Source organism: Euphorbia lathyris, chromosome 4 (genome assembly GCF_963576675.1).
Source record: "Euphorbia lathyris chromosome 4, ddEupLath1.1, whole genome shotgun sequence".
In the NCBI taxonomy this organism is placed as follows: Eukaryota; Viridiplantae; Streptophyta; class Magnoliopsida; order Malpighiales; family Euphorbiaceae; genus Euphorbia; species Euphorbia lathyris.
Window position 1 is genome coordinate 78,322,237 of NC_088913.1, and position 25,286 is coordinate 78,347,522.

A 25,286-nucleotide genomic window follows, 5' to 3' on the forward strand; every position below is an offset into this window, starting at 1 on the left:
ATAAAATTAATGATTCCCCCTTTTCATTATTTTTTTCAGCAACCGTTAATAAAGTTAGAATTTTCTACAAAATTTATTAAACTTCATTTTTTCGGTAAATTTTTTAATGGAGAAGGCGGATGAACAATAAGGAAAATCTCTAGCACTTTCAAGGTTGTACAAAATATTGGGCACTAGTCGAGCGGACAGGGTCCTCGAGGATTAATCGGGGACTTGTACGGGATTAATCGTGGATTATTCGAATTTGTATTTTATATTTTTTATTTATTAATCAAAAAATTGTTATATAATTTCACTTAAAATATGTATTATACTATCATAATATAAAATTATTTAATATAGAAAAACATCTATATTTGTAATATATATGTTTAAAAATTAGCAAATAGCAACATTTCAACAACAATTTCATTGAAACAACTCAAAACTGAATTATAATAAAGAAATAATAAGTTCATAATAAAAAATCTTTTGTTCATCGTTGCTTAGGCGATCTAGACGGCGTTGAGGCTGCCTAAGCGGAGCCCATGCGGCTAAAAATTGTTTAGGGACCACAAAAACTCCTAGAGGGACTAATTGGTGAAAATCGCAGCGGATTCTTGATTTCGAGCGACTAGAGTGATCTTTTAGCTTCTAAATCTTCTTAAAATGATATAGGTTTAGTTTGCCTGAACTCTCATTTGACATGTGAGTTTAGAAAGTTAATCATGTCACTTTAATTAAGGATGACAACGAGTCAGATACATGTGGACAGTCTCAATGTGTCAAACTCTTACCCGTTTATTTTTACATTATTTGCACCTATCTCATTACCTTAGCCGATATACTTCACTAATTTCGTTCTCGTCCCATCTAAATTGCGGGTACGCATAGGTACCCTTACCCGTTAATAATAATATATAAAACAAAAAATATTACAAATTTAATAAAGAATAAATTTAATAAACCATGGATAAATAACTCATTTACAAATTTAACAAATACTACAAACTCTAAATTCTAAAATCACTCCAATTATCAACAAATTAAAATAAACTATAATTAAATAGTTAAATATATGGCGGAGATTGGATACGTGGGTATTCCCATTTCCGTAACGAGTAATTTGATTGATATCATACTCGTCTCATACTCTTTTATACAGGGTACATTTAATCTCATTGGTGTCAGATACTGCCATGTATTGCATATACAGTACTCGTTTTCTATCCTTCATTCGCGCCAATAGTTTCATAAAGCACCCGATTTTGTGCCTTTCAAATAAGCCTTCTTCCCTTAAGTGTAGAGTATACATATAAAAAAATCTTGCTTTAAGCTATACTTGTTTAAGTTTACTTGTTCCTTTCAAATAAGCCACCATCTTCACTTTAAGCTATACTTGTTTAATTTTACTGTTTAGCTAAACAAATTCTAAAACTCCTTGCTATATATATATAACCATGCATAAAAACATCAACTATATGATATATACCCAAAATTGGACATAAAGGAGAAGAATTAATATTCTCATTGGGTTCTATAAAGAAGACCAAAAATTCCAGCAGTTCATAGTTCTAAGTTTCAGAAATAGAGAGAAAAGCAGCCTCCGCTAAGCCAATAGCACGTGCAAGGCCAGCGGCTTTGTTCTGGCACTCCCGGTGCTCATCATCCCGATCACTATCAGCTACAATGCCTCCACCAGCTTGGAGATGGGCCACCCATTCCCCACGTTGCTTGTTAATATCTTCATACGAATACATGGTATCAAATAAAGTTGCCGTAGAAAATACCATCGTTCGCAGAGACAAGGCAATATTCATGTCTCCGGAAAATGATACACCGCCAAAACCGCCACTATAGGGACCTCGCCTTGTCACTTCAAGCTGATCTATGAGCTCCATAGCTCTGACCTGTTGCATAATGTCAAAAAAGGAAGAAACATTGTTGGTTATATCAAATGGAATTGTTAAAGAGCATGTTAATATATGCTATGTGTAGCATTAACGTGTCATGTAGGCAAAGAAATAAAAAGCTAACCTTGGGAGCTCCGCTAACAGTTCCAACCGGCAGAGCAGCACGTAACACATCCCAACAGGAAAGGTCATCCTTGAGCTCTCCAGTGACCTACATAAAGGATTGAATAGGAATGTTTACAAGGATAGTTTTCAACTTTATTTTCATTAGTAACGTATGCACTTTTTGAAATTCTTACCGTTGAGCTCAGGTGCATGACATTGGAATACCTTTCAACATTCATAAGTTTTTCAACTGTCACAGAGCCAAGCAAGGCTACCTGCAACATATATATAATATACAGACACCAAGATATAAAAATAAAACTGTTGAAATAATAAACTTATAATTAATAGTCCTTAATTTGGTTCAGTGTATTATCCAAGAGTCATTTATGTATCTGTATCTATATCTGTATTTATAGAGAGTTAATGTTGTTTACCAAGAGTCATGTCCGTAATCTATAAATGCCTATCAATACAAGTAGTAAGGTAAGAGAATTAGAAGAGAATTTCTTTCAGCAATTATACTCTTCCTCTGTACCTCTGAAAGTTTATTAATTCGATCCAACAAATTGGTATCAGAGTCAGACAAAAATTCTCCTGAAAATTGAGAATCATGATGAAAAGAGAAATAACCATTGATTCGTGGGAGATCAAGTCGCAGATTTGGAAAGGTATGTGTTCCTACATCAATGACATCAAAAAACAAGTTGCTTCGTTGACCTTCGAGGAGATCAGAAAGTTGTTGGAAAATGATTTGGGATTGGAGAAATACCATTTGGATGTACAAAATAAATTTTTCATGCAATGCCTGGTGGAATCCTTAGAAAATGATGATGATGAGACTTCTGAGGATTTAGGAGAAATTAAGGTACAAGGACATGTATCTGATGATGAGGAGAAAATGGAAGATTCTCCTGTGATGGGCTTTTTGCCAGAAACTGATCCAATTAGTAAGAAGAAAGAAGTTCCAAGTAAGAGCAGCATTACCACAGCCATATTGAAGAGAGATTCTTATATTAAAGCCAATTGTGGGGAAGTTACAACGAACAGTTTTTGTCGAATTTTAGAGGAATATTTTGGACTTGATAAATTTGCACTTGATCCATATAAAAAATATATATGCAATCTATTATATGAGGTATTTCTATGGACTGATGAGAATTCAGAGTCTTCAGACAGAGACGACGATCAGGATGAAGATGAAGAAGTAAAACCAGAAAAGAAAAATAGTGCAAAGAAAAATGTGCAAAATTCGGAAGTATCTGAGAAGGGGAAGAAGAGACTTAAAAAAGAAATCAAAGTATCAGACGAGAAGTAGAGGAAGCATGTGGAAGAAGAAGCAAAGGACAACAGAAGTGCAGAAGGTATTGAGAAATCCTCTGCTAAAATCAAGCAAGTGCGAGAGAACAAATGTGAAGTCGAGTTAATGAAGGAACCAAGTGAGATGTTTCCCAAAGACATCATGGAAGTTAAAAAGATAAAGGAAAGAGTGAAAGAAGTCGATGGAATTGACATGCGTAATATTGTGTCATTGTCATGTAGAAGGTGCACTACAAGTTATGTTCTTCATCCAAAACACAACATACCAGTTGCCAGTGATAATAATGGTGATGGTACTGATGATAACGAGGAAGAAGAAAGTGATGAAGATAATAATTGGTATGATGGTGGCTAGAGTGAAGAGATCAATTATGATGACAACAGATCAAAAATTGTTCTTGGTGTCACTAAGGGATAAAAAAATTATAAGTTTAAGGGAGTGTGTTGAAATAATAAACTTATAATTAATAGTCTTTAATTTGGTTCAGTGTATTATCCAAGAGTCATTTCTGTATCTGTATTTGTTGGAATTTTAACAAAGTAATCGTTAATAAATAAGGGAGAGAAGTTTCAGAGAAGAAAAAGATGACTGAAGGTTGTAATTTTATTGAATTAACCAGTGCTTAAATACTTAAATTTACAACTGAAATATCTGAAACAAAGGCTAACAACTTCCTAAGTTTTAGCTACTAACTTTAACAGCTAGATTGTAACAGAAAGGATAAATCAAATCTCCTAAAAACTTGGTCAAAAATTATTCCCTGAAAATCTGCACTGGAATCAGTTGCAGTAAAAAACAAACATTTAAAAAATTATTGAAAGACATCAGTAATTTTGCATTTAGTGCAGACTCCAAGCTTATCTCTTAGAGTTTCAAAATTGCTTTTAGGGAGTGCTTTAGTGAAAATATCAGCAAGCTGATTTTCAGTCTTGCAATACTTCAAACATACATCCCCATTTTCTTGTACATCTCTAACAAAGAACATCTTTATACAAAAATGTTTTGTTTGTCCATGAAAAATTGGATTTTTGGAGATAGCTATGGCTGCTTGGTTGTCTATCATAATCTCTGTACTCATCTTTTGCTTGAAGTGCAAATCAAGTAGAATTTTTCTTAGCCACAAAGCTTGATTTACTGCTGCAGTAGCTGCAATAAATTCAGCTTCAGCTGTTGATTATGCAACAGTACCTTGCTTCTTTGAACACCAAGAGAACACCCCTGATCCAAAAGTAAAACAATATCCTGAAGTGCTTTTCATGTCATCTAAAGACCCTGCCAAATCACTGTCAGAATAACCATGTAACATGAAATTTTGAGACGCACTATATTTAACACCATAATTTGAAGTCCCCTTGATATATCTGAGCACTCTTTATGCTGCTCTATAATGATTTTCGCTTGCACAATTCATAAATCTTGAAAGAAGATTTACAGCATGCAAAATGTCTGGTCTTGTTGCTGTGAGATACATTAAGCAGCCAACTAAGCTTCTGTAGAGAGATTCATCTATTTGATCAGCTCCATCATCAGTGCATAACTTCTCCTTTTTGCACATTGGTGTACTCATCCTTTTACAATCTTCCATGTTGAATTTCTTTAAGATCTCCTTTGCATACTTCTTTTGACATATGAAAATTTCATCTTTCCCTTGCTTAATCTCCATTCCAAGGAAGTAAGGCATTTCTCCAAGATCAATCATCTCAAAAACTTGCATCATGTCTTCTTTAAATTGTTGGATAAGTTCCGTATTGTTACCTGTAACTAAAAGATCATCAACATATAAGGAGATCACAACAATGTTAGCTTGATCGCCTTTAACATACAAGGTTGATTCACTAAGACTTTTAACAAAGCCTATGTTCAATAAATGCTCATCAATCCTGCTGTACCAAGCCCTTGGGGCCTGTTTTAAGCCATACAAAGCCTTCTTCAATAGATAAACCTTGTCTTCATGTCCTTTCACTGCAAATCCTTTAGGTCGCTCAACAAATATCTCTTCTTTCAAAAAACCATTTAAAAATGCAGATTTAACATCAAGTTGATAAACTTTCCATCGTTTTTGTGCTGCAAATGCTAACAACAGTCTGATTGTATCTAGCCTTGCAACCGGAGCAAATGTGTTAAAAAAGTCTACACCAAAAATTTGAGCATACCCTTTCATAACTAACTTTGCTTTGTGTTTGTTGATTGAACCATCTGCATTTAGCTTTGTTCTAAACACCCATTTAACTCCAATCACCTTTCTATTGATAGGCCTTTCAACAAGTTCCCAAGTTTGATTTTTTTTAATCATAGAGAGCTCCTCCTGCATTGCAGTCCTCCATTTTGGATCCTTTTCAGCTTCCAAATATCCTGCAGGTTCAAGAACTGCAATATTGCATCTTTGATAAATGTCAGAAAGTAATCTAGTGCCTCTGACTGGAGGATTATCAATCAATTCTTCTTGGTTTTGTGAAGGGTCAACAATCATCTTCTTTTCCACAATATCCCAGCTCCATTGCTCATTTTCCATGAAGTGCACATCTTTGCTTATCACAATTTTCCTTGTGTGAGGTTGGAAAATTCTGTAAGCTTTAGATTTTGTGCTATATCCCACAAAACTTCCAGGTTCTGCTTTCTTGTCTAACTTGTCCCTTTTGATCTGTGGGATGTAAGTAAAGCACAAACATCCAAAAACTTTAAAATTTTGCAAAGAAGGCTTGTAACCGTACCATGCCTCAAAAGGAGTCTTCCCATTTACTGCTTTTGAAGGAAGTCGATTTAGTAGGAACACTGATGTGCTTGCAGCCTCAGCCCAATACTCCTTAGGCAATTCTTTTTCATATAGTAGGCACCGAACCATTTCTACAATTGTTCTGTTCTTCCTTTCACTCACTCCATTTTGTTGTGGAGTGTATGGAGCTGTAAGTTGATGCTCAATGCCTGCTTCATCACAAAACAAGTTAAATTTTTCTGAAGTGTATTCAGTGCCATTGTCTGATCTCAAAGTTTGAATTTTACATCCACTTTGATTCTCAATCCATTGCTTGAATTTGAAAAAAACTCATGCAACTTCTGATTTGAACCTGAGAAAATAAATCCAACACATTCGAGTGAAGTCATCAATGAAAATAATATAGTATTTACTTCCATTGAGTGAAAGAGTTCTCTGAGGTCCAGCCACATCAGTGTGAATGAGTTGTATCTTCTTAGTTGCTCTCCATGTTGATTGAGAAAATGATAATTTTGCTTGCTTGCCTAATTGACAAGATTTGCAATTTGCTACATCAGCTTCCAAGTGAGGCAAACCTTGAACCATTTGATTCCTTTGCATAGATAAGACTGCTGCATGATGAAAATGACCTAGCCTTTTATGCCAAGTAATTGTGTTATTTGTAGCAATAGGATAAGCAGCTTGCTCCACTTTCATTGGATCAAGAGAGAAGTTTTGCCTCTCATTTTGATTCTGAATACTTCCATGTTGTCTACATCTTTAATGAGACATTTGTTATCTTCAAATATGACTTTGAATCCTTTCTCGAGTAGCTGTCCCACACTCAGTAAATTTTGGTCAATTTCAGGTACAAATAAAACATCAGAGATTAGTTTTGTACCTGAGCAACTTTCAATAGCAACAGTTCCTTTTCCTTTTACTGAAATGTGCTCACCATTCCCGATTTTGACTTTTGATACTTCAGATCTGTCCAGCTCTTTGAAAAGTTTTTGATCATAGGTCATGTGGTTGGTGCAACCACTATCAACTAGCCAGCATTCACTTGAACTACTATTTGCAAAACATGTTGCTACAAATAGTTGATCTTCCTCCTCCTCCTGGTTTGCAACTTGAGCATCATTCTTCTGCTGAAAATTATTTCTGCAAATTTTTTCATGATGCCCCAACTTGTTGCACTTATCACACTTGACATCAGGTCTTCTCCAGCACTTAAAAGGTGGATGCCCCTTTTTGCCACAGTGTCGGCAAGGAGGAAAATCTTTGTTTTGTCCTCCATTAGCATTGCTAGAGTTAGGAGAAGCTTCTGGTGTGTTGTAATTCCTCCTTCTGAATTTCTTTTTCTTGTTTTTCTCTCCTTGGTTAATTTGTAATTTAGCCTATAATGCTCCCTCCACAGAACCCTCAGCTCTCATAATCCTCCTTTGTTCTTGGGCCTGTAAGGCATTTAAAAGTTCTGCCAAGCTAATTCTTGACACATCTTTAGAATTCTCCAAAGAAGATATGGTAGCTTCAAATCTTTTAGGAATAGTAACAAGAATTTTTTGAACAATTCTTGAACCAGGAAAGTCAGAACCAAGTAATCTCACCTTGTTACCAATGCTAAGAAGCTTTTCCATGTACTCCTTGATTGTCTCTGATTCTTTCATTTTCTGCATCTCATATTCTCTCACCAAATTCAGAACCTGCATTCCTTTTATTCTCTCATCTCCTTCATATTCTTTCTTGAGAAAATTCCAGATTTCAAAGGCTGATTTCATGGTCATAATTCTGGTGAATATAGTTGGCGAGACAGCAGCAAACAAAGAAGCTTTAGCCTTCGACTTCCTTGTTTTTCTTTCCTTATGATTTTTTTATCTGGGCCATTGTAGGATTAGCTAGCAATGGAAGAACTTCGTAGTCTTCTTTAATAGCTTCCCAAAGATTATTTGCCTCTAGGTATGCCTCCATTCGAATTGCCCAGACTTGGTAATTTTCACCATTAAACACAGATGGTGCTGCTGCTGTGAATGGTGTTTCAGACTCCATTTAGGAAAAAAGTTGAAAGATCTTGGATTTATGGGGAATCGATTACTCACAAGTCCCTTTAAGAAGAAAGCTCTGATACCAATTTGTGGGAATTTTAACAAAGTAATCATTAATAAATAAGGGAGAGAAGTTTCAGAGAAGAAAAAGATGACTGAAGGTTGTAATTTTATTGAATTAACCAGTGCTTAAATACTTAAATTTACAACTGAAATATCTGAAATAAAGGCTAACAACTTCCTAAGTTTTTAGCTACTAACTTTAACAGCTAGATTGTAACAGAAAGGATAAATCAAATCTCCTAAAAATTTGGTCAAAAATTATTCCCTGAAAATCTGCACTGGAATCAGTTGCAGTAAAAAACAAACATTTAAAAAATTATTGAAAGACATCAGTAATTTTGCATTTACTGATGCACATATTCAACAGTATCTGTATCTGTATTTATAGAGAGTTAATGTTGTTTGTCTGTAATCTATAAATACCTATCAATACAAGTAGTAAGGTAACAGTATCATTTGTAAGCAAAGTGAAATGGAGAATATCAACCATGTACCTTTCCAACGTCATTTCTGCCCAAATCAACAAGCATGATATGCTCTGCACACTGCTTCTGATCATTTAGAAGTTTTGACTCAAACAACTCATCTTCTGCATTTGTCCTTCCTCTTCTCATTGTTCCAACCAAGGGCCAGTTAATTATTTTGTTCTATTTAGTCAATATGTAAAAAAGATTTCAACATGCTACGATTTTTGGAAAAGTAAAGTAAACAATAGATAAGATTCGTAAAGATTAGCAAACTTCTTCAAATATTATTATACATCCTAATATTTTACCTTTTTAACACGAGTAAGAATCTCAGGACTTGAGGCAACTAAAATGCACCCTCTTGCCTGTAAGAGAACATAAATGTTTTTATTGCTTGAACAAGCAAAACAATATATAGCACTAAAAGAATTAATATATAGTTTTGACAAAAAAAAACTTACTTGCAAATATATCATATAAGGGCTTGGATTTACAACTCGTAACGCCCTGTAGACTTCAAATGGGTCCGTAAATATTCTACGTTCAAAACGTTGACTTAAAACTAACTGGAATATGTCACCTGCAGCTATGTGCTCTTTAGCTTTGGAAACCAGTTTCAAGTAATCTTCTCTTGCCATATTCGAATTTGTCAAAGTGGGGCCAAAATGATGAGTCTCCAATTGTATAAGTCCAGTAGATAGTGTTGGACTAAAATTTGAACATTTAAGGAAACTATGTCATATGTGTAGAGAGGGAAAAATATAAGGAAACATAAATGTATAACAGTAACTTACGAGTCAAAGTATTGTAGCCTTGCCACCAACTTTTTTAATCGGTGAAGACCATCAGAGTATGCATCTTCAACTTATTTGTATCTATCCATCCTTACCCAATGGATCATGTGGACTTTCTGAGAATTACAAATGCAATTTCATTGAAAAAAAATTATTTTTAAATTGTCAACTCATGAAATAAAATTTTACAAATACAAATTCATAGACAATCTTTTGAGTCATAACTCAAACTGAAGTGATTAAGATTTGTATCTGAAATAAGACTCAACCAAGTACTCCTTTATAGTACTTAGAAGATGCGGATATCATTTTCTCCTTTCAATCATATAAATCTAGCTTTGGAGAAATGATAAAAAAATGTATGCTCAATTATCCTATAACAATACCTTCTCTACATGGTCAAGTACAACCACACAAGCTAAGATGTATGTCTGGCAGGTTTCGGTCATCTTTAGGAGCCCTTGAAAATGGAAGTTTTTTGTTCTCTACATATCGTACGGTATCGTATGAGAAATATCCTACCCAGCCACCTGATCATGAAATATTATTATAGAAAGATTGTAAGATATGTTCAACAATGTATAGATTTGGAATGGGCAGAAATGTATGTGCATGTGCATAAACAAGCATGATTGTAAGTGATAAGTGTTGAAACACCTTTCCACATGATTTTGATTTGACAAAATTATCTAAGATAATCCCATGATTAAACAATTAAATTTAAGTGCTTTGATTTAATTGTACTAATGTGTTTGTTCAATGTTGAGTAAGTTAAGTAATAAGAACATGAATTGAACATCTATAAAAGAAAGCCAAAAGTCAGCAGACGCAAGTCACACAGCAGAAGCTGAGTAAGAACGCAACTCAACTTTAAGAAAAGAAATGTCTTCTTCAGAAAAGCTTGAAGGTGAAGTCGCTAAGTCAAGTTGAGTAGTCGCCAGGTCACCGTCAATAATCCGTCAACTTGGAAGACAGTCGGAATGACCTTTTCGAGAAGCATGGACCATGAGATTTGGTATAACCATAGGATCTTCAACAAACTCTTCTGTCAAAGTGCCCTCTTCATGGTCCATGATTGAAACTTTATTTTCTTTGGCCACAATTTCAAGTGATGGTTGAGATCCAACAACACTGTACCGTCCCTGCACCCATTCATAGACATTTTATTTTTAGTAAAATTATTTTGACACTTAATAATAAAAAACAAGGATGAATTGATCTTACAACAGTAGAAGCCTTATGACCAGGCTCTACAGACTCAAAAAGGAAGCTTGGAGCCTCTCTATCATCTTCTTTAACCAAACACCGGTAAGCAATAATCGGAGTTAGCTGGTCGGAGAATATGCAGCTATGAAGTGGCACTACATTTTCCGTATTTTGCAGCTTTAGCAAAATCAGTTTGATTAGTAACTGCACAAAATAAATCCCGGTTGGAAACAATATAAAAGTAGTCCATAAATATCATAGAACTTACCATAAATGATTATGAAGAAAAACAAAATACCATAAAAAAATACATATTATCAGATTAGCCAGTTGTAACATACCATAAAAACACATATTATCAGATTCCATTAATTAATTGAAAAACTGGAGAGAGAATTGAACAATTCAAATCTCTGACATTAAGGCACAACGGGCATATTCTCAGATTAACCGGCTGAGCATAAGCCTTTCACTGAACTGAAATTGATACCTAACTTCAATTGAATCTTTATAGGAAAACCATAAGATTTTGCAAGGAAAATTTCAAGGATTTGAATAAAGATCTAATTCACCTTTTCTTTCAGAAAATGAATGATTAACTAAGCTGAAATAACAAATACCAGAAGATTTTGCAAGGAAAATTTCAAAGATTGGAATCAAAATCTACTTGAGCTTTCCTTTCAGAAAATGAATGACTAATTAAGATGAAAATAACAAATAAGCATAACATGTTATAAAATATATTGAAATAATAAGCAATATACACGCTGTCAGTATGAGGGTTAATATTGTAAATACACATGTGTGTATAAGGGTATTTTAGACATTACTGATGGGGTTTTCTAGGCGGGATTGTTTTCTATTATAGGCACCATTTCTGTATTCTCTTCTTCTTCAATTCATTATCAATAAACATCAATTCTCTCTCAGTTTCTCCGATTCCAATATGGTATCAGAGCTCGGCTAGATTGACGATCGGAAACTGAGATCACACTCACCTGAGATCACCGGAGAATGCGCGAAAAGAAGAAACAATACAGATCGTATTGTGAGGTAGTGAATTCGAGTCTCGAGGAAGAATCAAGTGCATCTGGAAATTTCTCCGGCTCCGATCGTGACGAAATTCAACAACCAGAGCAGGTTAATCATCAACCGGAGCAAATTCCTCAAGAAAATCACACACCAAGGATGACTACATCAGGTTCTTCAGGTTCCTCTGTAATTTCTACTGCAGAAAACCCTAATTAGTTGATTGCGCATATAATTTTTTATGGCAAAAATTATAATCTGTGGAAGAGAGCAATGTTACTTGCTATAAGTGCTAAACGCAAGACAAGCGTTATCAAAACTGATGTAGAACCAACAGATCAGAATTCAGAAGCACATCTGAAGTGGAGAGAAAATGATGACCTAGTCTTCTCCTGGATCATCAATTCTGTGGCAAAGGAGTTAGTTCCAGTGTTTATTAATGCAAAAACTGCTCGTGGACTGTGGGAGGAGATAGAGCAAAGGTACGGTGAGAGCAATGGCCCTCTAATATTTCAGCTGCGGAAGGAGATCTGTAGTCTTACACAGGGAGGTATGAGTTTAGTTGATTTTTTCAACAAAATGAAAATGCTATGGGATGAATATGCAATTCTCAAGCCTCTTGAAAACTGTAATTGTGGATGATCTAGGAAGATTGCACAAACTCAAATTGATGATGAGCAGTTAATGCAATTCTTGTCTGGATTGAATCCAGAATTTGATCATGTGAGAGATCAAATTCTGATCACTGAGCCTCTACCATCAGTCAACAAGGCATTCTCTATGCTTACTAGTATTGAGAAACAGAGGAGTGCTAATCACAATAATGCAGTGGATTTTGCACACATGTCTGCAGGAAGAAAGCAGAATTTTATTGGTGGTGGTAATACAGAGAACAAATCAGGATATACTGCTAAGAGCAAGTCAGACAAGGTCTGTACTTATTGCAAGAAGGAAGGCCATGAGAGAGCTGATTATTTCAGACTCAAGGGATACCCTGAGTGGTTTAAGGGAAAGAGGATCACTGGTCCTGGCACATCCAAACACCAGGCTAATCTCATACAAGATCACTCTTATGAAATTGATAATCCTTTGTGTGAAAATGAGTGCAATAATGCAGGTGATTCAATGCAAGATTTGTTGCAGAGGATGGAAACAATGCAGAGAGAAGTGCAGAGAGCACTAAAGGGAACAAGCTGAACATCAGGCTGAATTTTCTGCATTTGCTGGGTTTGCTGGAGCATGTGCATGTAATTCTTTTCCTGAACATAAACAAAGGTTAGATTGGATAATAGAGTCAGGGGCAACAACTCATATGAGTTCTAATTGGGAAATTATGAGTCAGATTGTCAAGTTAGATTATCCTATAAGAGTTTATTTGCCAACTGGTGATGTACATTTGGTAAATTACAAAGGAGACATAATTTTGCAGCAAGGATGTAGACTGCAAAATGTATTATATGTGCCCAACTTCAAGCATAACTTGCTATTAGTAGGCAGATTATTGACTGATAATGAAGTAACTATACAGTTTTGGGCTAAACACTGCATTTTGCAGGACTAGAAATGTAAGAGTATCCTTGCAGTGGGCAGAATGAAGGCAGGCCTGTATTTTCTGGATGAAGAATCTTTTAGTTCCAGTTTAATAAATAAGTTTTGTACTTCAGCTTGTAATAGGAAAAATAAAGATGCCAGTGTATTTGCTGTGAGAGAAGCCAGCACAGAATCACATTTATGGCATAGAAGACTAGGGCATATGTCTGGAGAGAAACTATCTCATGTATTTCAGAACATAGATTCTCAATGTTTTAGTAATTGTGATGTTTGCATAAGATCTAAGCAAACCAGGAAAACTTTTTGTAGCAGCACCACACAATCAATAAATACTTTTGATCTTTTACATCTTGATGTTTGGGGTCCATACAAACAAGCTTCCACTAATGGGGATAGATATATGTTGACTATTGTGGATGATTATAGCAAGATAATATGGACTATGTTGTTTAAGCATAAAGATCAAGTGAGTGTTTTAATTGAAAGTTTCCTCACCTTGGTCAAAACACAGTTCCAAAAGAGTGTGAAAAGCATAAGAACAGACAATGTCATTGAGTTTATAGCACAAGCAACACAATTAGTTTTACAGAGATATGGCATTTTGCATCAAAAGTCTTGTGTATATACCCCTCAGTAGAATGGAACTGTTGAAAGAAGACACAGGAGTTTGACCACAGTGGCTAGGGCTCTGTTGAAAGAAGGTTCAGTACCTGTCAGGTTTTGGGGGGAGGCTCTATTGCGTGCAACAACATTATTAAATGTCTCTCCCACAAGAATATTGCAGTGGAGGACACCTTTTGCGATGTTGTATGGTCATAAACCTAATTATGCAGATTTCAAGGTGTTTGGTTGCAAGGGCTATGTGCTGAATGTGAATCCAAATAAGGGGAAGTTTGATGACAGGTCAATTACCTATGTATATATGGGATTTTCAGCAGGGCAGAAAGGATGGAAAATGTATAATCCAACTACTGGCAAATTTTGCACATCCAGGGATGTCAAATTTGATGAAACATGTTTTCCTTATAAACTTGACAATGTTGTTTTGCAGAATACTCATCCTAATGACAGAAATGAGGTGACAATTGATATTGCAGATGATATGCTAAATGAAGCACCTACTACATCAGAGATTGTTATAAATGAATGTTCTCCATCTGAGATACATTCCACTGCAGATTCTTCTCCTCAGCAGTGTTTGCCTATACCTACATCTGCAACAACTACTAATGAGGTTGATCAAGCAGTCATCTCTGCAGGTGGTGCACCTTTAGCTACTGAAGCAGTACCATCACAGGAAATAGAAATGCAGGAGAGAAGGTCAACCAGACATCATGCTCTGCCCACATGGATGAAAGATTTTGTAGTAAAAAGTGTCTCACATGAAGGGAGCAGCTCTTTATTACTCAGCAGTACTCATTCAGCTTATCTAGTTGAAATCCAGAAGGAACATGAGCCCAAAAATTACAAAGAAACACAAGGAAACCCTAAGTGGGAACAAGCTATGGCAGAGGAAATAGCAGCCTTAGAGAAAAACCATACCTGGAAATTGGTAGCATTACTAGAGGGAAAAACAACAATATCATCCAGATGGATATACAAAGTCAAGTATGCAGCAGATGGCACTGCAATCAGGTACAAGGCCAGATTGGTGGCAAAAGGGTACAATCATAGGTATGGTATTGATTACCATGATAGCTATTCTCCAGTGATAAAAGTTACCACAGTTAGAATGTTTCTTGCTGTGGCCACTATAAATCAATGGCCTATTCAACAAATTGATATCAACAATGCTTACTTACATGGAAGCATTGAGGAAGAGTTATACATGGAAGCTCCTGAAGGCTATGACAGTCAAGGAATGGTCTGCAAATTAGAGAAATCTCTCTACGGTCTGAAGCAAGCCGGAAGGCAATGGAATAAAGCTTTTACAGAAAAGCTTATTCAACTAGGGTTTGTGAAATCAATCCATGATTACTGCCTTTTTACTAAGAAGACTGAAAAGGATTTCTTGGCATTGATAGTATATGTAGATGATGTCCTTATTACAGGAACCTCAATGAAGTTGATTGCTGATAATAAAAGAGCTTTAGATGAATCCTTTACTATAAAGGATATGGGAGAGGCAAAATATTTCCTTGGCATTGAATTGGATAGGTCAGAACATGGTCTCATGATCTCACAGTCAAAATACATCAAGGATTTAATCAAAGATGTTGGCTTAAATGAAGCCTGCAATGTGAGCAGTCCTTTTCAAAGTGGTGTGAAGTTGGAAGATGAATCTTCACCTTGTCCAGATCCTGAGAGATTTAGAAGAATGGTTGGAAGATTATTGTATTTAGGCTTTACAAGGCCTGACATTGCTTATGCTACACAGCAATTGTCAGAGTACATGAATAATCCTACAGTCTTACACATGGATGCAGCAATGTATGTTGTCAGATATCTCAAAGGATCAATTCATACTGGATTGTATTATGGTAGTAGTGGAGATTTGACACAAATAGAAGCATATTGTGATTCAGATTGGGGAAGATGTAAGATAATAAGAAAGTCAGTAATAGGATACTATGTTTTTGTGGGAAACTGTTTGATATCCTGGAAATCTAAGAAGCAGGGCACTTGTAGCAAGAGTTCTGCAGAGGCTGAGTACAAGGCTATGTCTACAGCCTCATGTGAGATAAAATGGCTATCTTATTTGCTAGGAGAATTTCAATATCAAGCTGCACTGCCTATCCCCTTATATTGTGATAACCAAGCTGCCATACACATTGCAGCCAATCCAGTCTTTCATGAGCAGGTGAAACATGTGGAGATCGATTGTCATATTGTAAGACAACACATCGAATCAGGGTTCATACATACACCCTACATTTGTACCACTGAGCAGTTGGCAGATTTGCTTACCAAACCACTGTCAGGAAATCAAATGTCTTCAGCATTACACAGAATGCAACTTTACTCATTTGAAGTACAAGATGAAGTTAGTTCTTAAACTTCAAGTTGCAATACTATAAGTGTATTTCAACTTGAGGAGGGGGTATTGAAATAATAAGCAATATACACGCTGTCAGTATGAGGGTTAATATTGTAAATACACATGTGTGTATAAGGGTATTTTAGACATTACTGATGGGGTTTTCTAGGCGGGATTGTTTTCTGTTACAGGCATCATTTCTGTATTCTCTTCTTCTTCAATTCATTATCAATAAACATCAATTCTCTCTCAGTTTCTGGAATCAAAATCTACTTGAGCTTTCCTTTCAGAAAATGAATGACTAATTAAGATGAAATAACAAATAAGCATAACATGTTATAAAATACAAGAAAAATGAAAATTTCAGTTAGAAAATCAGTAACATGAAGCAAGCCTATACTGACTCAAATGAAGAATCGTGTGATATCTTTCTAGCCTTTACTCAGCAACAAAACTACAAACCAACTAAACTTAACAATCATCAAAACAAAATTTTATAATCCACAGAAACTAAAAGAATCTCTACAAGAGAGAAGCATTTTGTTTATCGGCACATTTCAGTGGCCGGACAGATGACTCCAAGACCTGGTGGTGGCTGATTTAAGGAAGATGACCGGAGTTTGAGAAATGGAGTGAGTAAAAGCCATGGATTCCATTGTGACAGAAACCAAGGGGAGAAGGGACATGCAGAATGAGTAATCTAATAAGGAGAACAGATTAGCTTCTCATTTTATAGTCTAAAGAACACAAAGTAACAAAATCTGTTGTATTAAAATAGGGTAAATTACACCCATGACCACTAAACTTTCCCATTTTAACATTATGGCCACTGAACTTCAATTCTTAACATTATGGCCACTGAACTTTACACTTTTTAACACTGATGACCACTCAACACCTCAAAACGATCATTGATGGCCTCAAAATAAAAAATTCGAAGAGTTAATAATATTGTAAGGAACTTTAATTTTTAAAAATTTTCGTTTTGAGGTCATTTAGGTGTTGTTTGGTTAGGAGAGAGAAGGTGAATTTTTAGAAAGAGAAATCTCTAAAAAATGTGATTTTGAAAAATAAAAAATATGGTTTCATAGTAAATGTCGTTCTCAACAACTTTAATTCTTGAATATTTTCATTTTTAGAATATAAATAAATAACATATTTATACACGTGAAAAAAGAATATAAATAAATAATTAAAAAATATTACTATGTTGTATACGAATTAAAAAAATGAAATATTTATCGAATTTAAAAATATTAATCTCTAATTCTATTATGAAATTATAAAAAAGTAAAAAAAAAATTAGAACCAACTAATATGCAACGGATGCAAATATGAGAACAAAATATCCGTGTTTTTTTAATGAAATCAATCTACCAATGCCTATGGTAAAAAAATCTGGAATGTTAAGGTTAGAGTTATTTTTGTATCTTATCCATAAATTATTTTGTTCTCTTCCATGTCCTTAAGAAAAAAAAACATTTTTCTAATATGTTGTATTATTAAGGAAACACGAGCAATATACGAAACTCGGATTATTTCTCTAATTTATTGCAACATATTACAAATAATTAAAAGATAATAGTACGTGATGTGGTTGAATCCTAAAAGTCAACTTGAAAACCTACAATTGGATGGAAACAATGTCAAATGGAGGTCGTTGTTTGGCTAACCCACTCTTATCTAAATCAGTTTGAGGTAAGACTTGAGGATGAACACAATAGTAAATCAAAGCTAAGATGCACTATGTCATTTTCCCTTTCACATGACACAAGATACATGACAGACATTTATTTTCGTGTCGTGTGAATATTTTTCGTGACAATATTTTAATTGTATGTCATGTGAAAGCGAAATAAAAAATGCGTTCGATTCTCAGATGACATTACGATTACATAATCCCGTCATCCAAAGAAAACGCGCGTTTTCGTTAAATTTCACTTACTCAACAGATGACACTTCTAATAAATGAATGTCATTGTTAGCCGAAAACAAAAAAGCGGCAAATGAAATTTCACTTACGCGGCTAATCCCCAAATTTTAGGCGCTCATGTTTGACTGGAATTTCAGCTGATATATAAACCCTCTCTCTAATCCCAAACCCCAGTTTAGGTTACGCAAGAGCTTCATCCCTCTCATCCCTCTCTATCTCCATGGCTGATTTGAACATGCAATCACTGGCTGAGCTATAAACACGGTACTTGTAAGTATCTATTGATTTTCATTGTTCCTTACTCTCTCTTTTCCTCATCCGATTTACTTTTGTGTATGTCGATTTCAGCAGCTGGAATAAGGATCTATTGATTTTCAGAGCTATGATTTAAAGGGTTAGATCTCTCGCTTAGATACTGATTTTATTGTATTCATTGTTAGATTCACCGCTGAAATTATTGGGTCATTATCTTTTTTAACCTAGGGCAATACAATGTCGGTTGCTGAAGATGTTCTGATTTCTTTTTATTTGAACATAATATTTGCAGGGATAGTAAGAATGCTACATGCGAAGGCTGACTGAAGAGATTGGCATTCAGTTCTTGCGTTTAGCATATTGAGTATATATTGTTGTTATGTTGGTTTGAACAGATTGGTTGCATGTATGATGTTGTTGTGGGTGGTGCTGCTGAGATAGGTTTGCAATATATCTTCCACTTGGATTGTTATCTGAATGGGTATGTGTATGTATATGAACATAGAACTCATTGATTTAGGAAACTAGCCTGATTTTGAGTATACATATATATATTGTTATGTGGGTTTGAACTGAACGATTACATAAATGTATGATGTTGTGGGTGATGATGAAATGATTGATATGAACTGATTGGTTAGATATAACTGATTAGGCATACTCTAAAGCTTTGAATGTTCATTGTGATTGACAATACTCTTACACCTATGAGTTATACTGATAGAAGTGATTGAGTATGTGTATGTGTATGAAACATGTTTATGTTTGATGTTCTGTTGATGTTTATGTTTGAGGTTCTATATGCGTATGTGTACGATTGTTCATTTGGGCATGTAGCTTATTAATCATGCATCAAGTATTAGAGGAACATTGTAAAAGGGTCATTGAGCATGTATGAAGCATGTATTAAAGGGTAAATTTAGGCTAATTGCATATACTGATATGGCTTGCAAATGATAAGATATCACCATTCTCTTTTTTATTTGAACATGACCTATGATGATAAGTAAGGAATAAGTTGTATGCTTGTTATAGCATGTTCACTTGAATATACATGTCTGCTTGAATAAGTTGTCTACTTGTTATAGCATGTTAAGCATACTCCTAAATCTCCATTACTATGTATCATGTCACTTGGCTTGTTATGCTTATGGAAAAGTGTTTAACATGGTGATGAAGTTGTATGATTCTAACAACACAAGTTTATGACTAAGCTTGTGGTGACAGTATCATACACTTCATCACCATGCTAACTTCATCATGAACTGTACAATCCAAGTGGCAGGTACATAGTGGTGGCTTTATGATGCTATGAGAACAAGTTTTAGACATGCACGAATAAGTTGTCTATTTGTTATAACATGTTAGACATACTCTTAAAGCTGAAAATGTTATGAAACCATTCAGGATGGTGATGAGATAAGTTTACAATATACCTTCCACTTGGCTTGTTATCTGATTGAAACCATTGAGGATGTTGATGGGTTTTCGATGCTATCAGCATATGAACTTGATATTATGTTTAGGAAGGTAGCTGATCATGCATACTCTTAAAGCTGAAAATGATGAACTTGTCTGATTCTTTTCTATTTTAACATGAGTTATGCTGATGAGACATATGTTTCATGTCAATTTAGCATGTTATGTGTTATGTGTCTATGTATGAAGCATGTTGGCTTGTTTTATGTTCTGTTTATGAAGTAACTGATTCAGGAATAGACATATGTTTCATATCAATTTAGCATGTTATGTGTTAGGAAGTAGAACTGATTCAATTTAATAGACATAAACGAATAAGTTGACTACTTTGTTATAGCATGTTATGATCCACTTGAATATACATATATCTGTCTACTTGAATAAGTTGTCTACTTTGTATTGCCTATCAAAAAAGGATAGCGTGCAAGGGGGGCATTATGATGTGACGTGCGAATAGCGTACAAGGGTGGCGTGATGCACGATTAGAAAGGAGATTTTGATGCTAAAGAAACACTGGAGCTGGATGGATGGAGTGGAGTACTGGAGGGGCATGGAGCCAACATTGAAGATCAGATTGATTACCAAGTACATTTGTAATCAGTAATCATTCTGTTCTTCAATAATGGCTCTATGCCCATCCAGTAGTCCACACCATCCAGCTCAGTGTTTCTTTGGCATCCAAATCTCATTTTTTCAAGAATGTGAAGATGGTAACACTACAACAAATCATCATTTGGACCACGGTTAGAATCGTGGCACAAGTATAATATTTCTGTGGCGATACTATTTAGCCACGAAAATTCAAGGTAGGTACTCCCGTGGCGCAAGTGAGCGTGGCTAGATAGTTGCCACGGGAAAATAATGGTTGTGGCATAAATTGGTGTTTAGGCCACAGGAAAATCTGTGGCTAAGCATATCCCTTTGCCACGGGTAAAATCATGTCAAGCACAAAATACTCGTGGCAAGACATAGCAACCCATAATAATCAACTCCACTTAGTCACGAACATAATCGTGGCGAATATCAAACAAATAACTTGTGGCTAGAAACCTTACACAGCCACGAGCAGCATCGTTTCAAGCTTGATCAAATTTCTTCAAATATTATAATAATTTAAAATATTTTTTTACATTAGTTTAATTAAAAATAAAATAGGGTAAATTCCAAAAACAACCTATGTGGTTTAGTGTTGTTCAAAAAAAACCCATGTGGTTTGTTTTTACTAAAAAAAAGGACCGTGTTATACGCCGTTACACGAATTAAGGAAAATGACTTAACACCGTTAAAGTTGATAACGTGGCAAAGGGTATTATGGGAAAACCCAATTTTTTTTATTTTTTTTCTCTCGGTTCCTTCTCTCTCCTTCGTCTTCTTCCAAACCTGCCGCCGTCGCCAACAGTGCTAATCCTCCACCACCGCCTGCCAAATCTCATCTTTATAACCCCACTGCTCGAGCTCCTTACCGACCTCAGCCGCATAACCGTCGTCGTCATTCCCACAGTGGTCGTAGCATTTGCTGCTGCTGCTTTTGGTCGGTTCGCTTCTATCTACTCTTGTTAATTTCACTGTAATTTCCAAAAATCCTAACTCTCATCTTACTTTCTTCTACGATGCGGAGTCTGTTAATTCATTGAGATCGGATCTGAAGAAGAAGAGTGGTGCGGCGGTTACATTGAAGATTCAGCTGGACACTAGAGTGAAAGTGAAGATGGGCGGATTGAAGATGAAGAAAGTGGGAATCAGAGTTACTTGGGACCAAATTAAAGGAAGTGTACCGAAAGGTAAGTCGCCGACGGTGGCAGTGAATAGTGGTTCCAAATGTAAGGTTCATATGAAAATCAAGATCTGGAAATGGACTTTCTAATCTCATCATCAGTGTTGGTTTTTCTTTTCAATTTAACTTTTTTAATTGTTCTTTTATTATTATTTTTGGATTTGTAAACTTCTAAAGAGTGAAACCATGGATTGGGAAAGGAAATATTGGAGTAGATTCAGACGAAGAAGAAAGAGGCCGAAGAAGAAGAAGCCCCACTTTGAGATTTTTTTTTATTTTTTATTTATTTATTTTAATTTTCTTTTTTAATTTTGTTATTTTTCATTTTTTATTTTAATTCGAACAATTTTACCCTTTGCCACGTCATCAACTTTAACGGTGTTAAGTCATTTTCCTTAATTCGTGTAACGGCGTATAACACAGTCCTTTTTTTGATAAAAACAAACTACAGGGTTTTTTTTAACAACACTAAACCACAGGGGTTGTTTTTGGAATTTACCCAATAAAATATATATAATCGAAATTATTTTATTAATGAAATTTTTAATAATTAATAAGTACATCAATTTTATTTAAAATATCAATGTACAAAGCCATTAGCATATCTAACTATCCTGGATGTTCTAGGACTTCAAATCACATGTCTTTGATCCTAAATTTTTTTACTTCACGTGTACTTTTTCAAGCACGGAGACATAGTTGTATCCTGAAAAATATAGAAAAACTTGGAAGGTAAGTATCACATAATAACACCAAATTTTTATACAGATATATAACAAGAAAAAAAAACAGTTCAGATTATTGTTTCAATATAGAGTAGAAAAAAACAGTTAGCACTTGTGCTAGAAAATGTCACATAGATAATTAGTAAAGCATGAAGATGAACTTGGATGCATTATATTATCATTGAAAACAAAAGTGGAAAGCTCTAAATTGGAAGAATTAACAAAGCTCAGAATCAATTGTGTATAGTTGAGTTGACACTACAAGAAAAAACGCTATCACCGACGGAAAAATCCGTCGGTGATAAGCAAAAATGTGTCGGTGATCATCATCACCGACGGAAGACCTACAAAATCCGATATGTCGGCGTTGACCTCGTAGGTAGCCTGTTGCGACATATTTATGGCTGGGTCGGGAATATCACCGACACATTTGGTGTCGGTGATATGTGTAGGTGTTCCCGACCCATTTTAGTTGGTGATTTTTGTCGGTCTTACCGATACCATCACCGACTTATATGTGTCGGTGATCTATTTTTTGCATAGTTATTGAAATATTTCCGACAGATATTTGATCGGAAATTGCGTCGGAATTACCGTTTTTGCAATCATTTTTATTCTGAATTATTATAAAAATCAATTATATATTTTTTTAGCAAATTTATTTGGATCGAAGGGAACTCATATATATTACAAGAATTGTCAAGAATTAATACAACCAAAGCAAAGCAAAGCAACTGTTAATTAAGTCACTTAAAAATTCATGCAAGCATTACATTAAAGTAACAACTATATACCTCCACATAATATACTGGTTCCCTAAGTTGAGGTGTTGCCATCAGAAAAGCCGAATATGCTACACGTCAAGCTGTGGTGATAATTTGACCAGAACCTCTGCAGAGGTTCCAGTGCAATTCTAGCATCAACTATTTTGAACTTAACATTTTTTATTGGTTCATCACATCGTGGTCCTTCTCGTGCACCCCACTGAAACCTGATGAAAGAACAGATGACATTTAAGTGTCATGGTTGGTGTTGCGTTTGGGCATGATCATATGCTTATGCATTTTAATATCATGACAAAAAAAGAACACATTGCAAAGAATAATTTATTAATTTGGAAAAGGTAAAATCACAAAGCTCGATCAGGAAATATTTAAAGCATATATAGTACCTGCTTATCAGGGCCAAATGCCCAAATGGATCGTGCAGTAAGCAAATCCCAGTCGTATTTTGTCTTGAAGAAGTCACCAAGAGCTTTTCGGTTCCAATCAATGCTTACAACATCATTCTTAATATCTTCAGCAAGCCTTTTCTCCAATGGCTCAGCAATCTAAAATAGAAAACTTCAGATAATTACACAAACATAGCAAGACTAAATATAAACCCTACAGTCTACTCAACGAGACTGCAACCAAATAATTATCAATTTCCATACCATTGTTATTTTATTTTATTTATCAATCATCGTATAGTTAGAAAAAAATAAAAACTATAACTATGAGATTTAATAATTATAAATACATAAGAGTCATCTTTAAAGAGGATCTTAAATGAAAAGTACCATATGAGTAAGGCAACAATTTCATTGTGGTTAGCAGCAAGTCCATTGTGATTAAATTTGAAAGCATCATCAAGAGTAGAGCTTAGATCAGATATATCTGCACCAAAGTTAGAGGTCTTTCCTAACAAAGACATCTCATGTTCCCCTTTCTTGCATTGAAAATCATAACATGATCAGAAAACATGACATAATTTTACTAGAGAATAATTATAAAAATTATGGGAAAAACTTAGCTATTGTTTGTGCCTGAACACCTCGCCACATCCATAACCATAAGGACACCCTGGTTGAAAATTATCATTTTACTTTCCTTAAAAGTTGAGCATTTTCTCCAATCTTGATACCTTTAACAGCTAACGTCCTACAAATAACAAAAATATCCAGTCATTAACAACATTGCAATGAGAAATATTTTAAGCACTAAAGCTATTTAGAATGCTAAATGGGGAAACATATGAATGATAGTAAATGGTTTAGCATCATTCACATATGATATTAATATGAAAGAAAGTTAGATTCAATGCTTCGTTTTATTCCAACATGTAGGTATTAGTTTTATCCAATGCTTTTCATGGATCATTTATTCAATCACAAATCAAATACAACCACAAAATACAAATATCTTTAGAAAAACAAAGTAGCATATATAAATTGGAAGACATACAAAATTTACCCTTTATACAACTCGATGAGAGAGTCATACGGTTTGGGCAAAGGAGGTGCTTCTGCCATAGAAATTAAAAAGAAAGTCAATGTTTCCGTGGAGGCAGATTATGACAGAAATCTAATAAGAATCAAATGTATAATTGAAACTGATATAAACAAGAGAAGCCTCTTGTGATGATAGTTCAATTAAGCTAAAACATGGGAAATAATGAAGCAGATATAAACAAGTTTAAAGTAGGATATAAACATGGGAAATAATGAAAATAGATATAAACAAGTTTGACTCTTTGAGGTTAACAAGTTTAAATTAGGATATAAACAAACCCAAACTCCTAAAGCAGATAAATAATGAAGCAAAACATGAGAAATAGTGTATGGGCACCTGAAACAACATACATAGGAGGGATGAGATTCATGCAAGCTATAAAAAAATGTTTAACTTTAAATGGAATTTGCACATTCCAAACTTTTACCTTGTTAATTAGACCTGCAAGAATAAACGTGAGAAACACAATTAAACAAAAGGCTTAAACCATAAGAGGAAACAAATAAAACAAAAGTATACTCTATTTTGAATTCACATGATTGCGATGATTAACAAAAGTCTCCATCAAGTATCAGTAGGTAGACCTGCAAGAATAAACACGAGAAACATGATTCAAGTTCTGATAAAAATGTTTAACTTTTGTTCATTTCTAGAAGTTGAAACATCCTCTTCTGAGCTCCCATATCCAATTTAATTGAACTTACAGAC

General features: G+C 34.8%; 1 long non-coding RNA gene and 1 pseudogene across 1 annotated transcript; both read right to left on the reverse strand.

Moving 5' to 3' along the window:
• Positions 1–1,553: 1,553 nt before the first annotated feature.
• Positions 1,554–10,665, reverse strand: LOC136226935 (anthranilate synthase alpha subunit 1, chloroplastic-like; annotated as a pseudogene).
• Positions 10,666–23,015: 12,350 nt separating this feature from the next.
• Positions 23,016–24,594, reverse strand: LOC136225506 (uncharacterized). Its single transcript, XR_010687129.1, has 4 exons — positions 24,540–24,594; positions 23,867–24,227; positions 23,477–23,635; positions 23,016–23,296 (listed from the first exon to the last, which is right to left on the reverse strand). It is a non-coding gene; the product is annotated as an uncharacterized lncRNA (long non-coding RNA).
• Positions 24,595–25,286: the final 692 nt, after the last annotated feature.